At 43.0% G+C, this 24847-nt stretch overlaps 1 long non-coding RNA gene and 1 pseudogene across 1 annotated transcript in view; both read right to left on the bottom strand.

The window, feature by feature from the left end:
* Positions 1-24847, bottom strand: part of LOC134738571 (uncharacterized) — a 106272-nt gene that overhangs the window by 3679 nt on the left and 77746 nt on the right. The window lies entirely within an intron of this gene.
* Positions 1647-2155, bottom strand: LOC129026396 (small ribosomal subunit protein eS24-like; annotated as a pseudogene).

Genomic DNA, 24847 nt, shown 5'->3' with positions numbered 1-24847 from the left:
TGTTGCCCTGAAATGGAGCCAGGTTATGGATCAGCAGAGCTGCCAAAAGCATTTTGGGGGACATGTTTCTGTGTCACCCTCAGTTGATTGAACTCAAGTTTTCACTCCCGTTTAACACCACGTGGAGGCCATTCTGACTTCTGCGGAGTGGGTGTGATCAGATCTTCTGTAAAAGTGTAAGTGAGGAGGCTGGGCACGGTGGCTCACACCTGTAATCTTAGCATTTGGAAGGCTGAGGTGGTCAGATCACTTGAGGCCAGGAGTTTGAGACCAGCCTGGCCAACGTGGGGAAACCCTGTCTGTACTAAAAATACAAAAATTAGCCAGGCATGATGGTGCATGCCTATAATCCCAGCTACTTGGGAGGCTGAGGCAGGGGAATCACTTGAACCTGGGAGGTGTATGTTGCAGTGAGCTGAGGTTGCACCACTGCACTGCACTCCAGCCTGGGTGACAGAGCGAGACTCCATCTCAAAAAAAAAAAAAAAAAAGTGTATGTGAGGAAACTGGGATTGAGCTTGGGGATGTTGGGGGATGGAGGTACTTCATCTACTGAACAAAATCCAAGGGATACCAATGCTGGAGGAAGAAGCATCATCCTCAGTTTCTGCTAACTCAACCACGCATGAGACGGGGACTTGGCGTCCGAGAAGAGCCTCTTTTTAGGTCTTCAGCCTTGATCAAACCATTTCTGAATTCCTCATACACATATAATCAGGTGCTATGAGTGGTACTGATTGGATAATCTTTCTGTCATTTCCAGTGCTAGGAAGGAAAATACATGTACGGCCGACTTCCTTGAGGGTTCTTTCTTTTGCATCAGGGTGTCTCCAACTCCTGCCCTTAAAACACCTGTAAGAAAATCATCCAGGCGGCTTGCTCATTCTGCTTGCAGACCCTTTAGAATCAGAGTCAGAATCCCTGGGGCTGGAGCCACAAAATGAAATGACATTTCAACAAGTCTGTCATTACATAAGAGAGAATAGGTGAGTATTTGGATACCTATAATACAAAGCAGATTCAAAAAGAATGATTTATTTTAAATGTTGTGTTTTTAAAAATTTAATACAGAAAAGGCTGGGCACGGTGGCTCGTGCCTGTAATCCTAGCACTTTGGGAGGCCAAGGCAGGTGGATCATTTGAGGTCAGGAGTTCAAGACCAGCCTGGCCAACAAGGTGAAACCCCATCTCTACTAAAAATACAAAAATTAGCCAGGCGGTAGTGGTGCGTGCCTGTAATCCCAGCTACTGGGGAGGCTGAGGCAGGAGAATCGCTTAAGCCTGGGAGGCGGAGGTTTGGTGAGCTGAGATCGTACCACTGCACTCCAATGAGGGTGATGATTGTTTAACCACCACCAAAATGGGTTCTGAGTCCAAATATTAATATGAAGGACATTGGTGACATTGTCTCAAAAAAATTAATGGATACTGAAAAGTACAAAAAGGGAGAGAAGTCACGTCAAATCTCATGACCTCAAGAAATAAACCTCCTTAATATTAAGTGAACAGCGATCACACAAAATGAGATTTTAAAAACAAGAAGTAGCAAATTGAATGCTGTTTAAATTTATCAGAAGAAAAAGAAGTGGAAGTGAAACTGAAGGAACTGGTCAACTCAAATAAATGTAGTTTTTTTCTTACCAAAAATCAGTTTCTAGAACATCTAAGAAATCAAAGATGATGAAAAACTTTAAGATGTTTTATATATATGTAGAAGTCTTTACAGTTGGTTGACCATCTCATGAAAAATTCGTACAGTCACTGCAAATAAAGTCATTGCAAAATCTTTACTCCTTTTCCTTTTTGCCAGCACTGACATTGGCCTTGCAGCCTCTTGACTTCATTCTGCCCTTGCATTCCTTTTGCTGTTTTCTTGAGGTCGTCTTCTTCTCATGCCAGCCGTGTCTTGCAAGTCTATGTTTCAGTTCATTTTTCTTTGCATAATTCAAAGAACCCGATAGCATGCCAAAGCCCATTGTTTAACCACCACCAAAGTGGGTTCTGAGTCCAACTATTAATATGAAGATGACATCCATTGTGGTCTTCTACATGTTGTTGCCTTCCCGGGGTGAAGGACTTTGGTGATCATTTGTTTCCTCTGGAGCGGTTTATTGGTCATGAACTTCCTGGTCCAGGTAGTTCCTGTGTCGCTCATCATGGTGGTTGATCCTCAGGTAGTTAGGGAGGAAAATAAACAAGAAGTTATATATTTAAAACCAAGTTTCAATTTTAGACCTGATTAACTGACTTAATAAAGGGCATTACCACTTCTACTTCCTACAGTCTCTCCCTTTACCCCTGGAAATTAGTTATTTTTAGGTTGTTTTATGTTGTTAAGGTTGACAACCATTTCTTTCTGTTCTGCAATCATAGTCCTATTTTTAAATGGATTCAGCTCTCATCACTAGCCTTTTGTCATGGTCATTCAATTCACAAGTTGCTTATTTTTTAATTTCTTGGCTGACTAAATTTTATTATGAAGGCTTTTTTTTAAAAAAAGAGCTCAGAAATACTGTATTCTGTAAGTTCTTGAACATGTGATAGTGTCTTTTGCCTATTTTGATTGGGCAATAATTTAGCTGGCTATAAAATTCTTGGATTATACTCTATTTCCCTTAGAAATTATAGGCACACATCCACTGACATTTCATTGTGTTTCTTTTTTTTTTTTTTTTTTTTGAGATGGAGTCTTGCTCTGTCACCCAGGCTTCAGTGCAGTGGTGTGATCTCGGCTCACTGCAAGCACTGCCTCCCGGGTTCACGCCATTCTCCTGCCTCAGCCTCCTGAGTAGCTGGGACTACAGGTGCCCACCTCCATGCTTGGCTAACTTTTTTGTATTTTTAGTAGAGACAGGGTTTCACCGTGTTAGCCAGGATGGTCTCGATCTCCTGACTTCGTGATCCGCTGGCCTCGGCCTCCCAAAGTGCTGGGATTACAGGTGTGAACCACTGTATGAGCCCAGCCTTATTGTGCTTTGTACTAACCCCCTTTCCCTGGCCTCTTCCAGCTTGTCTTCTTCTCTCCCAGTAGTTTCTTCGTGAAGAGGTCATATGCTATATTCCATGAGATATTTCACACTCAAAGAAGACTTCTTTTATACTCTTTTGGTAATTTGTCTGGGAGTCACTATCTTGATTTATAAGGGAGTTTGTAATAAATACAGTAAAAGAGAAACACACAACATGTTTTGAGACATCAGAGAAGGGAGAGACCAATTCTATTAATATTTGGGGTTAGCAGGGAAGGCTTAGTTAAGAGGCAACATTTGAACTAAGTCTTGTAATAAGGGAAGGATTTGGACATGCAGTAATGGGGAGAGAGTAGAAGCAAGACATGATGGTTAATGTTATGTATCAATTTGACTGGGTTGTGGGGTGCCCAGATATTTGACTACACATTATTCTGGGTGTGTCTCTGAGGTATTCTCGATGAGGATAACACTTAATTGGTAGACTGAATAAAGCAGATTGTCCTCCCCAATGTGGGTGAGCCTCATCCAATCCACTGAAGGCCTGAACAAAACAAAAAGGTAGAGTCACAGAGAATTTGCTCTTTTTACCTGATTATATTTGAGCTGGGACGTCAATCTTCTCCTGACTTTAGATGTGGACTCGAGTTGGAACTGTATCATTGGCTGTCCTGGGTCTCCAGCTTGCTGGCTGCAGACTCCAGGGCTCCTTAGCCTCCATAACCATGTGAGCCATCCTTTACAACAAACCAATCTGTCTCTCTCTATGTGTATAGCTCTACCTCTATCTCTCTGCTCTTTCTCTGGAGAACCTACAGTAATATACAAGGTTATATTAGAGAAGAGGACGGCCCAAGGAAAAGCATGGAGGCAGAAAAGTGCAAAGAGGGTTTGGGAAGACTGGGGTCCTGATGGGGAGTTTGGATTTCACTGTGTGTAGCATGGAGAATCCTTGAAAATACTCAAGAGGTGAAAATTGTATTTGTGGAAGAACACCAGGAGTATGTGAAAAGAAAAAGACTCACACCATTTTAACTCCACTGAAGGGGGCATCAAAGGGATGCACTGGGGACATGGGTTGGAGGGTAGTTGAGGCCATATCTGGATGATCTTTACTTCTAGGCTGAGTCTGAAGTTATCTTTCTGGGGAGTGGGAGATTACAAATCTTTGAGCTCCACTCAAGAGATGGTTTTGCTAACAATGGCAGCGCGATGGTGGTGGTGATGGTGGTGGTGGTAAACTGGTAGCATGAATTCTAATTCGGCTTTTGTTATTCTAGCTGAGAAAGCTGGGGAATGGACTTTCGGTAGAATAATACAGATCTGGGAATCAACTGCATGGAGGAGGTAGTTATGAGTGATGAGATGGCTCAGGGACAAAGTCTGGTAGAAGGAGAAAAGATACTAGGCTGGTACAAAAATAATTGCTATATTTGCCATTACTTTTAATGACAAAATCCACAATTACTTTTGCACCAACCTAATAGGATGCAAACTTCGGAGCCATCTGCATCACAGGGATTGATGAAGATCAACAAAGTTTGGGAACACAGGAAGGGAGCGGGGAGGGTAATGACTTGAGGGCATAGCAGGGATAATCAAGGTTTTTCTTGTTAGCATGTGGAGACTTAAGCATGATTATATGTTAAACGCCTGGCACATACATGGTGCAAAATATGAGTGAAATGAGTGAAGGTGGTGAGTCATGGGAGTTCCAAGGGAACGGGTGATAAAGGGACGTCTCAAATGAGGCGCAAGTGGAGAAAGTAGCTTGGGAAAGGAGAAGGATGCTTCTCCTTATGAGATGGGAAAGGCAGAAGAAGAGGGTCAAGATACAGTGATCTAGGGGTGAGATGGAAGTGAGTTGAGAGAACTCAACTCTGAGTGGGCTCTGAAACCCCTAGGGATGGGTTTGGGGGGCTTTGAGATACGGAAGAGGTTTAAAGTCAATTGTTCTAGCAAATATTGTTTGGAATTTATTTGTGATGCTTAAAAATATTGCTGAACAGAAGTGAAGTCTACCCTAGAGTTGGATGGTGAGATTATTTAGTGGAACTACCAGATCCATGTTGTGATTCTTTCCAGTATCATTCAGCAGCCATTGGGCAGTTGCAAGGCAAGTCATCAATGGGGTATGGAAATTTTCCAGGTGGGTGTGGCAGAAGGCAGGGAAGAACGAGTTTAGGAGAACATTACAAGAAGAAGGTGACTGTAAGGTCCAGGCTGAGCAGGAAGGTAAAGCAAGAAGGAAACATGAGGTTGTGAAGACAAGTTTAGAGGGATGAGGAGGCAGGAGAGGGGAACAGTTGCAGGATGTAGCTAGAGTGGCGATGTTAGATCTTGGGGCCAGAGAGCTTTACAGTGATGATGAAGATCAAGGGGCATTAGAATCAAGCTATAGAGAGCCACCGTTTGATGTTGGGATGTGAGGATGCTGCAGGTGGATGTCTGTGCATTAATGGTGAGAACGTGGTCACCCTGGCCCTGCTAAGGAGAATGTGCTCTGTTCTTGGGGCCGTTTTCATCACCTGATTAGAGCAGTGGTCCCCAAATTGTGTTCTTTGGACCGTCTGTATAAAATGTTCACGGGTCAAGGATAAAATAGAAAAACAGAGACAATGTCACAGAAATGTGCCCATTGGTGAAAGACCACCAGCTGTCCTTTTTGGAGGATTGTTCTTTATTCTAAAAATGTATACTATTCTATTAAAACATTTTTGTATTTGCATTTTTTCTCCTTTATGAAATGCCATGGGGTAGAAATTTGTAATGTATCCAATTCTCCTGTCTTCATGCATTGCCCTGTGGTGGGGGAGGGGATGTGGCTAGTACTGGCCAGTAGGCTGGGGCAGAGGTGCAGTGTGAGACTTCTAGCCTGGAGCATTTAATTCTTAGTACAGGGCTCTCTAGCATTCTTCTCCCTCTGTTCCCTGCTTGGTGATACTCGAGGTAATGCAACCCCCATTAGCCTTAGTCTTAGGGCAAGTTTGATGGAAAACAGAGACCCCACACCTCCCTGCAGATGTAGCATGAGTGAGAAAAACAACTTCTGATGTTTGAAGTTACCAAGATTTAGGAGTTGTTTGTTATTGCAGCAAAACCTCACCTATTCTGACCAATCATGGTGGAATTTCTGTGTGTGTGTGTGTGTGAAACTGGTAGTTTAAAAAAGTTCCTTCTTACCAAAAAGAAAAAAAAATAGCAACTTTATGTTGGTTCTCAAATTAAAAAAAATATTTTTACTGGTTTATAAAATAGAAAAATCTGAGATTCTGTAGCTTAGAGAACTACAATGTGGGATGTCTGTAAAGACCAGGTTATTTTATCAGCTCCTAACACCCCTTAATAGAAGCTTAGCCAAGACTTGGACTATTTCAGTCTTTCCCATTCCACATTCCATGGACTCTTAAAGAGACATTGATAAAACGGTGCAGCAATGAACCACCCTAACTCAATCCTAGTGGCAGAATCCCCCTTTTACTGCAGAATGAGCTTCTTGCTACAGTGATACTTGAACCCCTTAGATATATTCGGTACTAATTACATTAAAACACGACCAATGCTTTTGCTTTTTTGTCCCCCAAATTAAACACTTTAATCATGAGAACCCAGAGAATTGGATTTAGTGTGACAGATTTGAAACTGTCAGTAAGAACATAATTAGGTTATATTTTTCTCCAGTTCAAATAAAAGAAAATTGACACTAAAATGCTGATCAATATGTGTAGCTCAGGAGGTAGAGCCTGCTTTGAGATGCAGAAGTGTTTGTTTTTATAGGTCTATATTCTTGAGTAAAGAAAAAATCCATCTGTCTTTCCTAGAGGGGAAGACTTTCAGAGCTGGGCTTGGCAACAGCCTGACTATCAGAGGCTGAATTAAACAAATAGATACCTCCCTGGAGTGAGTGGTGCATTTCTCCTGTTCAGGGGACTGTGCTTTTATGGTGGAGTTTGCTTTCTATCTTGGTCTCCGGATGTGTGTATCTGTGGGTGGATTTCTGCATGTAAATGGCAGTGTATACCTGTGTGGGTGTGTACAAAATTCCCATGTGAATCTCAGTTTTGTGGGGATCGCCAGGTCTTGAGCCCAGCTGATGCCATTTGAAGAAAAATCACTTGAAAATGAGACAGAAAGAATGAAAACCAAATCCTAGCTCTAAAGGCACCAGGCTGATTAAAAAAAAAACACTCTGTATCTTCTTTTTGGACTCTACCTGCCTCCAAATGACATTTCTGTTTCCTATGAGATGATTAGAATGAAAGAGATCCTGAGCACGAAAGAGCAGATACTGTGTGATTCTGTGTGTCAGGGTTTCAGCTGTGACGCTGCTGACATTTCGGCTCAGCAATTTCTCTGTTGTGTGTGTGGGGGTTCCCTGTGCATTTTAGGATGTTGAGCGGCATCCCTGGATCCCTGGACTCACTGGATGCAGTAACACAACTCCCCCCAAGTACAGACAACCCCCAGTGTCTCCAGATATTGCCTAATGTCCCCAGGGGGGAAAATAGCCCCATCTGAGAACTGCTGCTTTCATAAAGTACAATGTCAGTGAAATAGGTGGAGGCTGTTTGTAGTCAGGGATTAGTAGAGATGGAAGAGACCCCAGGAATATCCTGGAAGGGGCTGTAATATTTTGTTTCTTGAATTGGGTGTCGGTAATATGGAGATGTTCTGTTTTTTTGTTTTGTTTTGTTTTGTTTTTTTTTGAGGCAGGATCTTGCTCTGTGACCCAGGCTGGAGCACAGTGGCACCGTCATGGCTCACTGCAGCCTCTGCCTCCTGGGCTCAAGCAGTCCTCCCACCTCAGCCCTCCCAAGTAGCTGGAACTACAGGCATGTGCCACCACTGTTGCCTAATTTTTGTATTTATTTATTTTTTTGTAGAGAGGGGGGTCTCGCTATGTTGCCCAGGCTGGTCTCGAGCTCCAGGGCTCAAGCAATCTGCTCACCTCGGCCTCCCAAAGTGCAGGGATGACAGGCATGAGCCACTGTGCCTGGCCAGTATGTTCAGTTTGTAAGAAAAGTACTGTGCTGACCTCTTCTTTGTGCACATTTCTTTAAGTAATTGTTCAATAAATCATTTAGAATAATTGGTCATAATAGGAGTGATTTGTAGAGTGATTGGCATGAAAGCTGATCACCTTAATTTGAACTACTCTGAAATGAGCACCAGGGGCCACCAAGAGTAGCCCTTCAAGGCATCATAGCCAAGGAGAAGAGTGTGTTGTGTACATCTCTGCATAAAGGATTTGCTGGTTACATGGAAGGATGAAGCCTCCTTCTGAGGACAGAGGCAGCAAGGCAAGTGGAAGCCCAAAGCATTCAGCTTTCTAAATGGACTTTGCTAAAATCTTGTGGATGACTCATGCTCTTAACATACACCCATGTACATATTGTCCATATAAACATTAATTCTGTAACAGGGTCCACACATACGGGGTTTTTTTTTTTTCTTTTGAGACAGTCTTGCTTTATTGCCCAGGCTAGAGTACAGTGGCATACTCTTGACTCACTGCAACCTCCGCCTCCTGGGTTCAAGCAATGCATGTGCCTCAGCCCCCCGAGTAGCTGGGTCTACAGGTGCATATCACCATGCCTGGCTAATTTTTGTATTTTTAGTAGAGACACGGTTTTACCATGTTGGCCAGGCTGGTCTCAAACTCCTGGCCTCAAGTGATCTCCCCACCTCAGCCTCCTAAAGTGTTGGGATTGCAGGTGTGAGCCACTGCGCCTGGGCCCACACGTAAGGTTTGAGTTCAGATAGAGAAACTCTGGCAGGACTGAGGGATTTGGCCACAGTCTCTGGGAAATATGCACAATTTCTGGAATCTTCTCTACTTACAGAGTTCCCACTTTCTATCTGTCCCCTATTTATTCAACAAACTTGTATGGAACCACAGTGCGTCTAGAACTTGCCAGGTGTGGAGGATAAAAAGATGACTGAGGTTGGACAAGGTGACTCATTCCTGTAATCCCAGCACTTTGGGAGGCCAAGACAGGCGGATCACTTGAGGTCAGGAGTTTGAGCACAGCCTGGCCAACATGATGAAACGTCTGTACTAAAATACAAAAATTAGCCGGGCATGGTGGCACGCACATGTAGTCCCAGCTACTTGGGAAGCTGAGGCAGGAGAATCGCTTGAACCCAGGAGGCAGATGTTGCAGTGAGCTGACATCACACTGCTGCATTCCAGCCTGGGAGACAGACCGAGATTCCATGTCAAAAAAAAACGATGACTGAGATACAGACTCCATCAGAGTTGACTCTAACACAAATTTGGTAAGAGCCCAAGGTCTGGCTGGGCAAGCACCTTGATCGGCTTCATCCTGCAGCCTCTACTAGAATGAAGAACACTTTTTTCTTTACCCATGAAAATGTTTTGTGCTTTATACCAACAAGTGCAATTTGTGTTAATTCTACAAAATTTGCCGTATAACTATGCCCCTATATTCTTAGCATTTTTCTTTTGAGAGATTTTTCAGCACATCATCTTTGGACTATGTGGAATTGAAAATTTACTTAGAGTCGGAATTGGAAATTTACTTAGAGTCAACAACAAGTACAGGAAAGTCAGTTGTTAGTCAAGAGTTAGGTTTTCAAGACAGTGGATAAAATAAAAAATCTAGTATAGTCAAGATTACATGTGCACCTCCCCTCATCATTCATAAAGCTTAGCAGTCAATCTTACCGTGGCTCACCAGGTCCAATCCACATTTCTTCTGCCACGATTGGAGCAGAGGGTGATTTTTTAATGAGCAACTGATGAAGTCACTTAGAGGCCATTTGCAGTGGGAGCCATGTGTACTAGAGACCAATCAATGTGCCCTCATGGCAGCATTTCTGCCTCTGTCCCTCTTTGTTCTTGCCAAGTACCCATAGTTCATTTTCCATAGATTAAAAGAGCCCAAGTTGGGCCTATACCTAGGAGTACAATTGCTGGGTCATTTGGCAAGTCGATGTAGAATTGTTTGGGAAGTTGTCAAACTGTTTCTCACAGTGGCTACACCATTTTAATTCCCACCAGCAGTGTATGAAGGTTCTAGTTTCTCTGCATCCTCACCAACACTTGTTATTTTCTGTATTTTTTTTTTTTTGAGATGAAGTCTTGCTCTGTCACCCAGGCTGGAGTGCAGTGGCACAACATTGGCTCACTGCAACCTCTGCCTCCCAGGTTCAAGTTACTCTCCTGCCTCAGCCTCCCAAGTAGCTGGGATTATAGGCACCTGCCACCAGGCCTGGCTAATTTTTGTATTTTTTTAGTAGAGACAGGGCTTCACCATGTTGGCCAGGCTGGTCTCGAACTCCTCACCTTGTGATCTGCCCACATCGGCCTCCCAAAGTGCTGCAATTATAGGCTTGAGCCACTGCACCCGGTCTCTTTGCAGTGTATTTTTAAATCAGGTAGTGTGAGGCTTCTAGCTTTGTTCTTTTTCTCAGTATTGCTTTGGCTATTTGGGGTCTTCTGTGGTTCCATGTGAATTTCAGGGGTTTTTTTTCCTGTTTCTGTGAAGAATATAATTGATAGGGATTATATTGAATCTCTAGATTGCTTCGGGTAGTATTGTCATTTTAACAGTATTAGTTATTCCAACCCACCAACATGAGATGCCTTTCCATTTGTTTGTGTCCTTCTTAATTTATTTTATCAGTGTTTTGTGGTTTTCATTGTAGAGGTTTTTTGGGGTTTTTTTCCCCCATCCTTGGTTAAGTTTATTCCTAGGTATTTTATTTTTGTAGCTATTGTAAATAGAATTTCTTCCTTGATTTCTATTTTAGCTGGTTTGTTACTGGTATATAGAAACATTACTGAGTTTTGTCTGTTGGTTTTGTGTCCTGAAGCTTTACTGAATTATACACCCGTTTTTTAAATTTTTTTTTATTTTTTATTTTCTATTTTTTGAGATAGAGTCTCACGCTGTTGCCCAGGCTGGAGTGCAGTGGTGCAATCTTGGCTCACTGCATCCTCCACCTCTCGGGTTCAAGCGATTCACCTGCTTCAGCCTCCCAAGTAGCTGGGGTTATAGGCACCTACCACCATGCCTGGCTAATTGTATTTTTAGTAGAGACAGGGTTTCACCTTGTTGGCCTGGCTGGTCTCAAACTACCAACCTCAAGTGATCCACCCACCTTGGCATCCCAAAGTGCTGGGATTACAGGCATGAGCTACCACGCCCAGCCTAATTTATCCATTTTAAGAGTTTTTTGGTGGAGTCTTTAGGTTTTTCTGTTTACAAGTATAAGATTATGTCATCTGCAAAGTGAGACAATTTGACTTCCTCTTGTCCATCTTGGATGCCTTTTATTTCTTTATCTTGTCTGATTACTCTGGCTTGGATGTCCCATACTGTGTTGAATAAGAGTGGGGAAAGTGGGCATCCTTGTCTTGTTCCAGTTCTTAGAGGAAAGTCTTTTCAATTTTTCCCAGTGAGTAGGATGTTAGCTGTAGATCTGTTATATATGCCTTTTCTTATGTTTAAGTGTTCCTTCTATGCCTAATTTGTTGAGAGTTTTCATCACGAAGGAATGGTAAGTTTTACTGAGTGATTTTTCTGCATCTGCTGAGATGATCAGATAGTTTTTGCCTTTCATCTTGTTGATGTGATGTATCACATGTATTGATTTGTGTATGTTGAGCCATCTTTGCATTGCTGGGATAAATCCCACTTAATCATGGTATATTATCTTTTTCATTCATCATTAGATTTGGCTTGGTAGAATTATGCTGAGAATTTTTCCATCTATGTTCATTAGGAATATTGACCTGTAGTTTTCTCTTTTTGTTGTGACCTTGTCTTGATCGGATATCAGGGTAATGCTGGCCTTATACAGTGAGTTAGGAAGAATTCCCTCCTCTTCAATTTTTGGGAATAGTTTGAGAAGAATTGGTGTTTGTTTTTCTTTATAAATTGGGTAGAAACCAGCATAAAAGCCTAGTCTAGGGCTTTTCTCTTTTGGGAGACTTTTTGTTACTGATTCAAACCTGCTATTCGTTTTGGGTCAGTTCAGGTTTTCTGTTTCTTCCTAGTTCAATCTTGGTAGGCTGTGTATGTCTGGGAATTTATCCCTTTCCTCTAGGTTTTCCAATTTGTTAGCATATGGTTCTTCATAGTAGCCTCTAATGATCCTTTTTGTTTCTTTGGTAACAGTTGTAATGTCTCCTTTTTCATTTCTGATTGTATTTATTTGGATCTCCTTTTTTTTTTTTTTTTTTTTTTTTTTGGTTAGCCTCACTAGTGGTTTATCAATTTTGTTTAACTTTTCAAAAAACCAACTTTTATCTTGTTGATTCTTTGCATTTCTTTTTTATCTCTGTTGCATTTGGTTCTGCTATGTTATTTATTATTTTTTCTTTCTACCAATTTTGTGTTTGGTTTGTTCTTGCTTTTTGAGTTCCTTGAGGTGCATCATTAGGTTGTTAATTTGAAATCTTTCTACTTTTTTGGTGTAGGCATTTATTGCTATAAACTTTCTTCCTAGTACTGCTTTTGCTGTATCCCGTAGGTTTTGCAAGATGTGTTTCCATTTTCTGTTTAAAAAACGTTTTTGATGTCCATCTTAACTTCTTCATTGACCCAATGATCATTCAATAGCATGTTTAATGTCCATGTATTTGTACAGTTTCCAAATTTCTTCTTCTTATTGATTTCAAGTTTTATTCCATTATGGTCTGAGAAGATACTTGATATGATTTTAATTTTTAAAATTTTGTTGAGCCTTGTTCTGTGTCCTAACATATGGTCTATCCTGAAGAATGTTCCATGTGTTGATGAGATGATTGCATATTCTGCTGCTGCTGGATGAAATATTCTGAAAATATCTGTTGGGTCCATTTGGTCTAAAGTGCAGCTTAAATCTAATGTTTCTTTGTTGATTTTATGTCTAGATGAACTGTCCAATGCTGAGAGTAGGATATTGAAGTTCTCAACTATCATTGTATTGGACTCTATCTCTCCCTGTAGATTTAATAATATTTGCTATGTGTGTCTGGATGCTCTTATGTTGGTTGCATGCATATTTAGAATTGTTATACTTTGTTGTGAATTGATCCCTTTATTACCATATAATGACCTTCTTTGTCCTTTTTACAGTTTTTTGCTTAAAGTCTGTTTTATCTGATGTAAGTTTAGCTACTCCTGATTACTTTTGATTTCTGTTTGTGTGGTATATCTTTTTCAATCCTTTCACTTTCAGTCTGTGTGTGTCTTTACAAGTGAAGTGAGTTTCTTGTAGACGTTGTTGGGTCATTTTTTATCCATTAACCCTGTCTCTATCTTTTAGGTAGGTAATTTAACCCATATTCGAAGTTATTATTGATAGGTGAGGACTTATTCCTGTCATTTTGTTCATTGTTTTCTGGTTATTTTGTATATCCTTTTGATATGGTTTGGCTGTGTCCCCACTCAGATCTCATCTTGAATTCCCATGTGTTGTGGGAGGGACCCAGTGGGAAGTAGTTGAATCATGGAGGCAGGTATTTCCCATGCTATTCTTTTGATAGTGAGTAAGTCTCAGGAGATCTGATGGTTTTAGAAGGAGGAGTTTCCCTGCTCTAGCTCTCTCTTTGCCTGCTGCCATCCCTGTAAGATGTGACTTGCCTCTCCTTGACTTCTGCAACGATTTTGAAGCCTCCCCAGCAATGTAGAACTGTAAGTCCATTAAACCTTTCTTTTTTATATTTCCCAGTCTTGAATGTGTCTTTATCAGCTGTGTGAAAATAGACCAATACAGTAAATTAGTACCAGAAGTGGGGTGTTGCTAAAAGATACCTGAATATGTGGAAGTGACTTTGGAACTGGGAAACAGGCAGAGGTTGGAACAGTTTGGAGGGCTCAGAAGGAGACAGGAAAATGTGGGAAAATTTGGAAGAGATTTCCTAGAGACTTGCCCAAAATGCTGATGGTTATATGGACAATAAAGTCTAGGCTTAGGTTGTCTCAGATGGAAATGAGGAACTTGTTGGGAACTGGCACAATGGTGACTCCTGTTATGTTTTAGTAAAGAGACTGGTGGCCTTTTGCCCCTGCTGTAGAGATTTGTGGAATTTTGAACTTGAGAGAGATGATTTAGGGTATCTGGCAGAAGAAATTTCTAAGCAGCAAAGCATTCAAGAGATGACTTGGGTGCTGTTAAAGGCCATCAGTTTTATAAGGGAAGAAGAGCATGAAAGTTTGGAAAATTCACAGCCTGACAATGCAATAGAAAAGAAAATCCCATTTTCTCAAGAAAAATTCGATCTGGCTGCAGAAGTTTAAGTAACGAGGAGTCAGATGTGAATCCCCAAGACAATGGCGAAAATGTCTCCAGGGCATGTCACAGGTCTTCATGGCAGCCCCTCCCATCAAAGGCCCAGAGGCCTAGGAAGAAAAGATGGTTTTGTGGGCTGGACCCAGGGCCCCTCTGCTGTGAGCAGCCGAGGGTCCCTGAGTCCTAGCCACTCCAGCTGCAGCTAAAAGGAGCCAAGGTGCAATGTGGGCTGTGGCTTCAGGGGGTGCAAGCCCCAAGCCTTAGCAGCTTCCACATAGTGTTGAGCCTATAGGTGCACAGAAGTCAAAAATGAGATTTGGGAACTGCTGCCTAGATTTCAGAAGATGTATGGAAATGCCTAGATGTCCAGGCAGGAGATTGCTGCAGGGGTAGAGCACTCATGGAGAACCTCTACTAGGGGAGGGCGGAAGGAAAATGTGGGGTCAGAGCCCCCACATAGAGTCCCTACTGCAGCGCCACCTAGTGGAGCTGTGAGAAGAGGGCCACCATCCTCCAGACCCCAGAATAGTGGATTCACTGACAGCTTGCACTGTGTGCCTGGAAAAGCTGCAGAGACTCAATGCCAGCCCATAAAAGGAGCCAGGAGGGGGTTTGTACCCTACAAAGCCACAGGAGTGGAGCTGTGGCCTTTTTTCTCCCAAGGCCATGGGAGCCCACCTGTTACATCAGCATGACCTGCATGTGAGACATGGAGTCAAAAGAGATCATTTTGGAGCTTTGAGATTTGACTGCCCCACTGGATTTTGGGCTTGCATGGGGCCTGTAGCCCCTTTGTTTTGGCAATTTTCTGCCATTTGGAATGACTGTGTTTACCTAATGCCTATACCCCCATTGTATCTAGGAAGTAACTAACTTGTTTTTGATTTTACATCCTCATAGACAGAAGGGATTTGCCTTGTCTCACATGAGACTTTGGACTGTGGATTTTTGAGTTAATGCTGAACTTAGTGAAGACTTTGGGGGACTGTTGGGAAGGCATGATTGGTTTTGAAATGTGAGGATATGAGATTTGGGAAGGGACAGGGGCAGAATGCTATGGTTTGGTTGTGTCCCCACCCAAATCTCATCTTGAATTCCCACATATTGTGGGAGGGACTTGGTGGGAAGTAATTGAGTCATGGGGGCAGGTCTTTCCCATGCTGTTCTCATGATAGTGAATATGTCTCACAAGGTCTGATGGTTTTAAAAAGGGTAGTTTCTCTGCAGAAGTTCTCTCTTTGCCTGCTGCCATCCATGTGTGACATGACTTGCTTTTTCTTGCCTTCCGACGTGATTGTGAGGCTTCCTCAGTTATGTGGAAGTGTAAGTCCATTAAACCTCTTTCTTTTGTAAATTGCCCAGTCTCAGTCAGGTATGTCTTTATCAGCAGTGTGAAAACAGACTAATACACCATTGTTCCTTTTTTCTCTCATTATTTATGGTTGCAGTTTGGTGGTTTTCTTTAGAGGTGATGTTTGAATCCTTTCTTCTTTGTGTGTCTGCGCTACCAGTGAGTTTTATACTTTCATGTATTTTCATGATGGTACATATTGTTCTTTTGCTTCCCAACGTAGGACACCCTTAAGCATTTCTTGTAGGACCACAACAAACAAGACACAAACAAACAGTCTTTTGCTTATCTGGGAAATACTTTTTTCTCTTTTATTATTATTATTATTTTTTTTTAGCAATGGAGTCTCACTCTCTCACCCAGGCTGGAGTACAGTGGCATGATCATAGCTCACTGCAGCCTTGAACTCCTGGGCTCAAATGAACCTCCTGCCTCAGCCTTCTGAGTCTCTGGAATTGCAGATGTGAGCCACTGTGCCAGGCTCCTTCATGTGTGAAGGATAGCTTTGCTGGGTATAGTATTTTTGGCTTTTTTTTTTTTTAACTTGTAGTATACATCCCCTTTTCTCCTAGCCTGTAAGGTTTCTGCTGAGAAATCCCCTGTTAGTCTGATGGAGATTCTCTTATAAGTGATTTGATGCTTTTCTCTTGCTATTTTTAGCATTTTCTCTTTGTCTTTTGACAATTTTACCATAATGTGCCTTGGAGAAGACCTTTTTGAGTTGTATCAATTTGGTAATCCTTGAGCTTCCTGTATTAGGAAGCTTTCAGGAAGTTTTCAGTTATTATTTCATTAAATAGGTTTTCTATGCCTTTACCCATCTCACTTCCATCCAGAACTCCCAGAATTTCAGTTTTTGGTCACCTATGTGTCCCATATGTCATGTAGCCTTGTTTCATTCTTTTTTCTTTCTTTTTGTCTGACTGGATTATTTTAAAAGACTAGTCTTCAGGTTCAGAAATTCTTTGTTTTGCTTGATCTAGTCTATTGTTAAAGCTGTCAATTATCTTCTGTATTTCTTTCAATGATTTCTTCTCTTCCAGTATTTGTGTTCGGTTCTTTGTTATGCTGTCCCTCTCTGTTGAATTTCTCACTCAGATCATGAATTGATTTCCTGATTTTTTTGTATTCATTATCTGTGTTCTCTTGTATCTCCCTGAGTTTCTTTAATAACATTATTCTGAATTTTTTTCAGGCATTTCATAGATTTTCTTTTCATTGGAATCTGTTGCTGGAGAATTATTGTGTTTCTTTGGAGATGTCATGTTTCCTTTTTCATATTTCTTCCATCCTTATGTGACTATCTGTGCCTCTGACATAACAGTCATTTCTTCCAATTTTATGGATTGGCTTTTATATGGGAAAGACCTTTTCTTATAGCTGTGTCTACAATATTCATTGGATATCACACTTTAGCTTTGATTCTGGGTGGGTACAGTGGTATATTCTGCATATGATTCCTTCAGCTGTAATTAACATGAGTGGTGTCTTTGAGTCATTCAGTGGCTTAGACTGCAGTGGGGTTTTTTTGTTTTTTTGTGTGTGTGTGTGTGGTTGTTGAGATGGAGTCTAGCTCTGTCAACAGGCTGGAGTGCAGTGACACAATCTCAGCTCACTGCAACCTCTGCCTCCTGGGTTCAAGCAATTCTCCTGCCTCAGCCTCCTGGGTAGCTGGGACTATAGGCACGTGCAACCATGCCCAGCTAATTTTTGTATTTTTAGTAGAGACGGGGTTTCACCATGTTGGCCAGGCTGGTCTTGAACTCCTAACCTCATGATCTACCTGCCTCGGCCTCTCAAAGTGCTGGGATTACAGGCGTGAGCCACAATGCCTGGCCAGACTGCAGTTGTTATTGGAGGCTGTAGTGAGGCTTTGCTGAGGATGGGGATGCCAGAAAGTCTTGTCTTTCAGCATCAGTGGTAGTGGTGGTGGAACAGGTGTGTCAATACTAGGGACCATGGGCAGTGTATGTGGGCACTGAAGATAGCCTGTCTGTATGGGCCAATCCCTGGGCCTCCAGGTGGCTTCTTTGGTTGCTGGCAGTGGCAGCACTGGGCCAGGTGTGCAGGTGCACCACTGGGCTCCTGGGTGGTGTGTGTGGCAGTCTGATCTCTAGTTCTCTAGGTGATGTGTGCAGGTTCTGGTGGTGGGTAGGCAGGCATTTCCTCAGGCCTCTCAATAGTAAGTGTGAGCACTAGCTCTGGAGGCAGGATGAGTCAATCTGCAGGCCCCCAGATGGTACATTCAGGCACCAGCATATTCCTATGTATTTCTAGAAAAAGGTATTTTTCAGAAAACCTGAGCATATGTCCTATTAACACAACTTACCCTCATCAGCTCTGCATGAGAAGAAGGGGGAATTCCCTCAGTAGAACAGTCAGAATGGAATCACAGACTTGTTTTGAGCCAGTCACTCGTAAGGGGGGGTAGGCTAAAATGATAAGCTCAGAATCTAAACCTTAGACTGGGGAATGGCAAACTTTTTCCATAAAGAGGCAAACGGTAATATTTTAGGCTTTTGGTCTAGATAACCTCTGTTGCAGTGACGCAGTGGTGCCATTGTAGCCTAAAAGCATATGTAGACAATGCATAAATCAATGGACCTGGTTTTATTCCAATAAAACTTAATTTATACAGTCAGAGGGCCAAATTTAGCCCGTGGTCTATAGTTTGCCAACCCTGTTTAGACCAGTCACAATTTATTCCCTGGGGCTGGGCCAACATTTTCTTAAAAAAAAAAAAAAGAAAGCAACCCACTGTCAGAATAAAATAGGGTTTCTATTTAAAAAGAAGAAGAGGCTGGGTGTGGTGGCTCATGCCTATAATCCTAGCACTTTGGGAGGATGAGGCAGGAGGACTGCTTGAGGTCAGGAGCTTGAAACCAACTTGGGCAATACAGTGAGACCCTGTCTTGCAAAGAATAAAAAAATTAGCCAGGCATGCTGGCACATGTCTGTAGTCTTAGCTACATAGGAGGCTGAAGGGGAAGATCACTTGAGCCCAGGATTTTGAGGTTACAGTGAGCTCTGACTGTACCGCTTGTATTCTAGCCTAGGCAAAGAGGGAGACCCCAAAAACAAACAAAAAACAGAAACAAAAGTTGGTTGGGGCGGGTTGGAAAAGAAAGTATTTCTGAATTTCTGGGTAGGTAACTGGTAGTGTCAGGCCAAACTAGCCCTACAGTCTTATTCATTATAAATAAAGACAACTAGAAGATCTCCATCTAGCTATTAAAAATTGGTTAAATTCTACAGAGATAAAGGACGGTGACCCTTTTATCAGTTAGTTGTTGTCAAAAAATGTTGCATAACAAATCACTCCAAATCTCAGTGGCTTAATACAACAATCGTTTATTTTCATGGATCTATGGGTCAGCTGAGGATTGGTTAATCTGACATGAGCATGTCTGGGAAGCTTGACTTTGCTGTTGCTGTCTCTTATCTTCTGATGGAAGCAGCAGTCTGGCCTGGGCTTGTTGTCATGGTGATAGCAAGAGTGAGCGAGCACAAATGAATGCACACTTTCTAAGTTTTTGGTCATGCAGATTAAAATTCCAGTGACCAAAGCTAGACACATGACTAAACCCAACATTAGGGGCTGGAGAAATATACTCCGATTCTTCAGTGGGAGGAACTGCAGAGACAAATGGCAGAGTCTTGGATCCAGGGAGGACATGGATCCATTAATGTACCTTCATCAACCGCAACCCTCTAACCACCAATACAATTAAATAAGTATTTGTTGAATGCACTTGTGCCTGAATGCTTCTGGCTGCAGCCCAGGCAATGGGGGCCTGACTGGGGAGGGACCATAGCAGGGACTCGATGTCCTGCAGGTCTGCATGTAATTGTGTACGGCCGACTCCACATTGGTCATGGCTGACTTGCTTTGTCCTGCGTCCCCAAGGGGCAACGATTGGCTGATTTCATTTCTGAACAGTTTTGACTAAGTTGTTTTCAGGAGCCCAGGAAGCAAATCAGTTGTAGATTTGAATTTTGCAGGGGGTCAGAATTGTTGAATATATATATAGTCTTTTACATGCTGATAATTATTTCCATACCACAAAGGCGGCCAGCTATTAGGAGGCTGCTGTTAAATTCCTTTGCCCTGTGAACTCATGAGCTGTGTCTATGTGGGGGGCACTCACTTGTTACAGCTGTTTCCCTTCATAATAACATCAGCCAACATTCTAAATAAATGCAGGAAATCAAATAGTCTTCCCCAGACAGGTACTTTGCCCTTCTAAAGTGAATTACACATTGTAAAATAAAACACAGTCATATTAAAAAAACAAAAGGTCTTTGTGTCAGGTTGGTCTGGCTTCAGCAAAGATAATATTTGCCTCCAGAGTAGAAGATCCTTGTAATCCACGGTAATGCATATGGCAGCCCCACATCTTGTTTCCTTTTCTTTTTTGTTTTTAACTAAAAGAGTTGACTATTTTATTTTCACATTTCCCAATACAAATGAAAACTGCATCTTATTTGGTCCCACTTCTCCCCTCCAAAACTATTGTCTTTGATAGGTTAAGGGGGCAAGTCTTCATTATGCTGCTAGGAAAAGCCAGCATCACAGCAGCATGATCTCCTGGTGAAGGGAGCAGGTAAATATAAAACTCATACAGGCCGGGCGCAGTGGCTCAGGCCTCTAATCCCAGCACTTTGGGAGGCTGAGGCAAGCTGGTCACGAGGTCAGGAGATTGAGACCATCCCGGCTAACATGGTGAAACCCTGTCTCTACTAAAATAAAAAAAATTAGCCAGGCATGGTGCGCATGCCGGTAGTCTCAGCTACTCAGGAGGCTGAGGCAGGGGAATCACTTGAACCCAGGAAGTGGAGGTTTCAGTGAGCTGAGATCATGCCACTGCCCTCCAGCCTGGGCAACAGAGGAAGACTCTGTCTCAAAAACAAAACAAAACAAAACAAAAAACACATAACAATAACAAAAAAACAACACTGATGTAATGAGGCCTCCCCTCTATCTTTATCTGTCTGGTCGAGTCATTCTGGGCTGACTGGGCACCATCATGAGACGGGCAGGAGGTCTCTTCATTGGGCACCCAGACATCATGGGCATGTGGCCTCCCATTGGCGGCGTCATTCCAGGAGCAGGTCCCACTGGCGTCATCCCAGGAGGAGGAGGGCCTATCATTGGCATGATGGGAAGGTCCCCCATATGGCGTGCTACCATCATACTGAGATGTGTGAGAAGTGTCAAATACACATTAGATTGTGAAGCGTTAATATAAAAAGACAACAAAGTATTTTGTTAATGTTAAAATATTTTCTACATGTAGACCTGGTATTTTGGATAGATTTGTTTAAATCTCTGATATTATTCCAATTACCTTCACTTCTTTTGTTTTACCTTTTAAAATGTGGTTACTACAAAATGCAAAATATGTGTCTGGCATCATATTTCATCACATTTAGTGTAGACCCTGAGGGTCTAAGGGAGTTGTGAGCCTTAAGTTGAGGGTGACCCAGGTCAGCCTGAATTGCTCTGAAAGAGTAGCAAAGGGCATAAAGAGAACGTATAAATGGAGAGAGGGAGCTCAGTCTCACAGGGCGAGGAAAGGCTTTCTTTCTTACACAGTCTGGCACTTCTTCAAAAGCTTAAATGCAAGTTCTATGACCCAGCACTTCCACTCCAGTTTATGAAAGAAATGAAAATATATGTCCGTGCAGAAACTTGCACACAAATGCTCATAGCAGCATTATTCATAATAGCGCCAAAGTGCAAACAACACAAGTGCTTGTCTACTGATGAGTGGAGAAACAGAACATGGTTTGACCATGCAATGGAATATTATTCAGTCATCAAAAGGAATGAAGTACTAACACGTGCTACAACATGGGTGAATCATGAGAATATTAAGCTAAGTGGAAGAAACCAGTCACAAAACGTCACATATTATAAGATTTCATTTATATGAAATGTCCAGAACACGCAAATCTATGAAGACAGAAACCCTGTCTCTACTAAAAATACAAAATTAGATGGGCGTGGTGGCACATGCCTGTAATCCCAGCTACTCAGGAGGCAGGAGAATTGCTTGAACCCGTGAGGCGGAGGTTGCTGTGAGCCGAGATTGTGCCACTGCACTCCAGCCTGTGATAGACTCTATCTGAAAAAAGTAGATTGTCAGGGCTTAGTGGGAAGAGGAAGTGGCAGGTACCTGCTAATGGATACAGGGTTTCTTCTTGGGGTGATGAAAATGTATTAAAATTGATGATGGTGGCTGCCAAGGTCTGTGAATGCACTGAAACTATGGATTTCTTCACTTTAAATGGGCATATCATATGGTACCTGAATTATATTTTAATAGTTACATTTAAAAAGTAAAATCTTCCTTGAAGAGATGACACTTCAGGAGAGGCCTAGGGGGTGGGATGAGTTCGCTAGGTGGAGAAATGAGGGACAGCATTTCAGGGTGAGGAACAACATAGTGAAGTCCCTGAGGTTGATGGGCATAGAGCAGATTTAAGAGACTTTTTTTTTTTGAGACAGACTTTCGCTCTTGACGCCCAGGCTGGAGTGGAGTGGTGTGATCTTGGCTCACTGCAACCTCTGCCTCCTGACTTCAAGCGATTTTCCTGCCTCAGTCTCCCGAGTAGCTGGGATTACAGGCGCCCTCCACCACACCTGGCTAATTTTTGGATATTTAGTAGAGATGAGGTTTCACCATGTTGACCAGGCTGGTCTCGAACTCCTGATCTCACGTGATCAACCCGCCACAACATCCCAAAGTGCGGGGATTACAGGCGTGAGCCACTGTGCTCAGCCAGATTTAAGGGACTTTCAAGAAGTTTGTGTGGCTGAAGCCTGCAGGGCAAGCGAGAGAATCAGGAAATGAGGCTGGAGAAAGAGAGGGGCTAGGTCATGGAGGGTCTCACATTAGGGTGTGGAAACTTCACACGAGTGGTCCCACCTTGGGCATCCCACGTAACTACTCTATGTCCCAGTTTCCCCACTGGTGAAATCAAGGGCTGATGTAGGGATGGACTGAGATAGTGTGTGCTCAGTAAAGGTGAGCTTTTATCATCGTTTATTGTTTGTTTGTTTGTTTGTGTGTTTTGAGATGGAGTCTCACTCTGTCGCCCGGGCTGGAGTACAGTGGCGCGATCTCGGCTCACTGCAACCTCCACCTCCCGGGTTCACGCCGTTCTCCTGCCTCAGCCTCCCGAGTAGCAGGGACTACAGGCACCCGCCACCACGTCTGGCTAATTTTTTTATATTTTTGGTAGAGACGGGGTTTCACCGTGCTAGCGAGAATGGTCTGGATCTCCTAACGTCGTGGTCCACCCGCCTCGGCCTCCCAAAGTGCTGGGATTACAGGCGTGAGCCCCCGCGCCCGGCTGAGCTTTTATCATTGTTAACCCACAGAGCAGTGGGAGCCATTGAAAGTGACTGATCAGTTTGGATGCACCTTCTGAAGTGATTGCTTTGGTCCCTGTGAGGAGTGCAGATTGTCACAGGGCCAGGGGAAACAGAGGCCAGTCAGGAGGCATTTGCCCTCAAACAGCTGGAGGTGATGGTGGCTTGCTTTATGGTGGTGTCAGGAGAGTGGCTGAGCAGTGAACGGATCTGAGAAAGATTTAGGAGGTAAAACCCACGTGACTTGGTCACTGAATGTGGGTTGGGTGGGCTGGAGGGAAGGTAAGAAAGAATGAGAAGAAAAATACTCAAGTGGGCCCTCCAGCTTAAGGTTACTTGAGGTCCCTTTGTGAAGAGGAATGTTTGTGTTTATGATGAAGATGTCCAAACTTTCAAAGGCCATTTGTAGTACTTTTTTTTCTTTTTAACAGCCAACAACTCCTCCTTCCCTATGCCCTAAACATATGAATTTTCTTTGCCCTAATTTATCACAGAGGGATGGACGTTCATTTGCTTTAATGAGAAATGCAGAATTCCATTAAGAAAGCATATTAAATTAATCTGGATTGCTGTGAGGGAGTTAAATCTGTTTAGATGTGCACCAGTGTTACTTTAATAGTTTGGTCTAAACCCATTTCTGGCCTGCGGTTGCAGGAGGTTGACTCCCAGCTTGCTTTCATTGGAAAGATCTCAGCAACAAGCACATTTGGCATTTCCAGCCAAACCCACTTTGTCAGCGAAGGAAAAGTTGAGGAGTGCCTCTGTTGTTTTCCCCCAAATCATTTGGCAGAAATGTGGCTGGGAGCTTCACTGCTGATTTTTTCAGTTTTAATATTGCTGTGGAAAGCCTGTACCAACACTCAGCCATGTTATTAATCCACAGCTCCAGTCTGGGCTGTGATTTGCTTTTCCTTTGAGTGACACAACCTTATTTTCCATTAAGACTCAATGCAAATAGACACTCATGCACCATCACCATCACTCCCCCAGATTGAAAGAGGGAAGTCAATGGAGTGATTCTAGTTTGGTGTTCATATCGGAGGGTTTTATTTATTTATTTATTCTGAGACAGAATCTCTCTCTGTCACCAGGCTGGAGTGCAGTGGCGCGATCTCGGCTCACTGCAACCCCTGACTCCCTGGTTCAACCGATTCTCCTGCCTCAGCCTTCCGAGTAGCTGGGCTTACAGACATGTGCCACCACGCCCGGCTAATTTTTTGTATTTTTAGTAGAGATGGGGTTTCACCGTGTTAGCCAGGATGGTCTTGATCTCCTCACCCCGTGATCTGTCCGTCTCGGCCTCCCAAAGTGCTAGCATTATAGGCGTGAGCCACTGCGCCTGGCCCGGAGTTGTTTTTAAAAGCACATTTCTCTCCAATTAATTCCGGGGTGTCCCACTGTGAGTTGGGCAAAGGTTTGGATTTTCTGGAGGTGGAAGGTCAAACTTTAAGTACAATTTGGAGGCTGGGCACTGTGGCTCATGCCTGTAATCCCAGTACTTTGGGAGGCTGAGGTGGGTGAATCATTTGAGGCCAGAAGTTCGAGACCAACCTGGGTAACATGACGAGACCTCGTTTCTTCTAAAAATACAAAAATTAGCCAGGCGTGGTGGTACATGCCTGTCACCCCAGCTACTTGGGAGGCTGAGGCAGGAGTTATCACTTGAACCTGGGAGGCAGAGGTGTCATGTGTCCAAACCCCATGAAGCGTATCAGCTGGCTGAAGATAACATAGGTCACGCTGTGTTGAGATTGGGGTTGCTGTTATTACACCTCATCCCCACCCCTGCTAGGCATCCACAAATAGTCATCTTCAATGAGACAGCCCTCCTGCCCCTGGCTGCCTTATTTCATCTGCACCCAACCGTATCCATTGCTTGTCAGTGGGTCTCAACCTTGGCTGCAC

The sequence above is a fragment of the Pongo pygmaeus genome, chromosome 18, assembly GCF_028885625.2.
Source record: "Pongo pygmaeus isolate AG05252 chromosome 18, NHGRI_mPonPyg2-v2.0_pri, whole genome shotgun sequence".
In the NCBI taxonomy this organism is placed as follows: domain Eukaryota; kingdom Metazoa; phylum Chordata; class Mammalia; order Primates; family Hominidae; genus Pongo; species Pongo pygmaeus.
The sequence above is the reverse complement of the archived record's forward strand: the minus strand, read 5'-3'. Positions and strand labels throughout refer to the sequence as shown.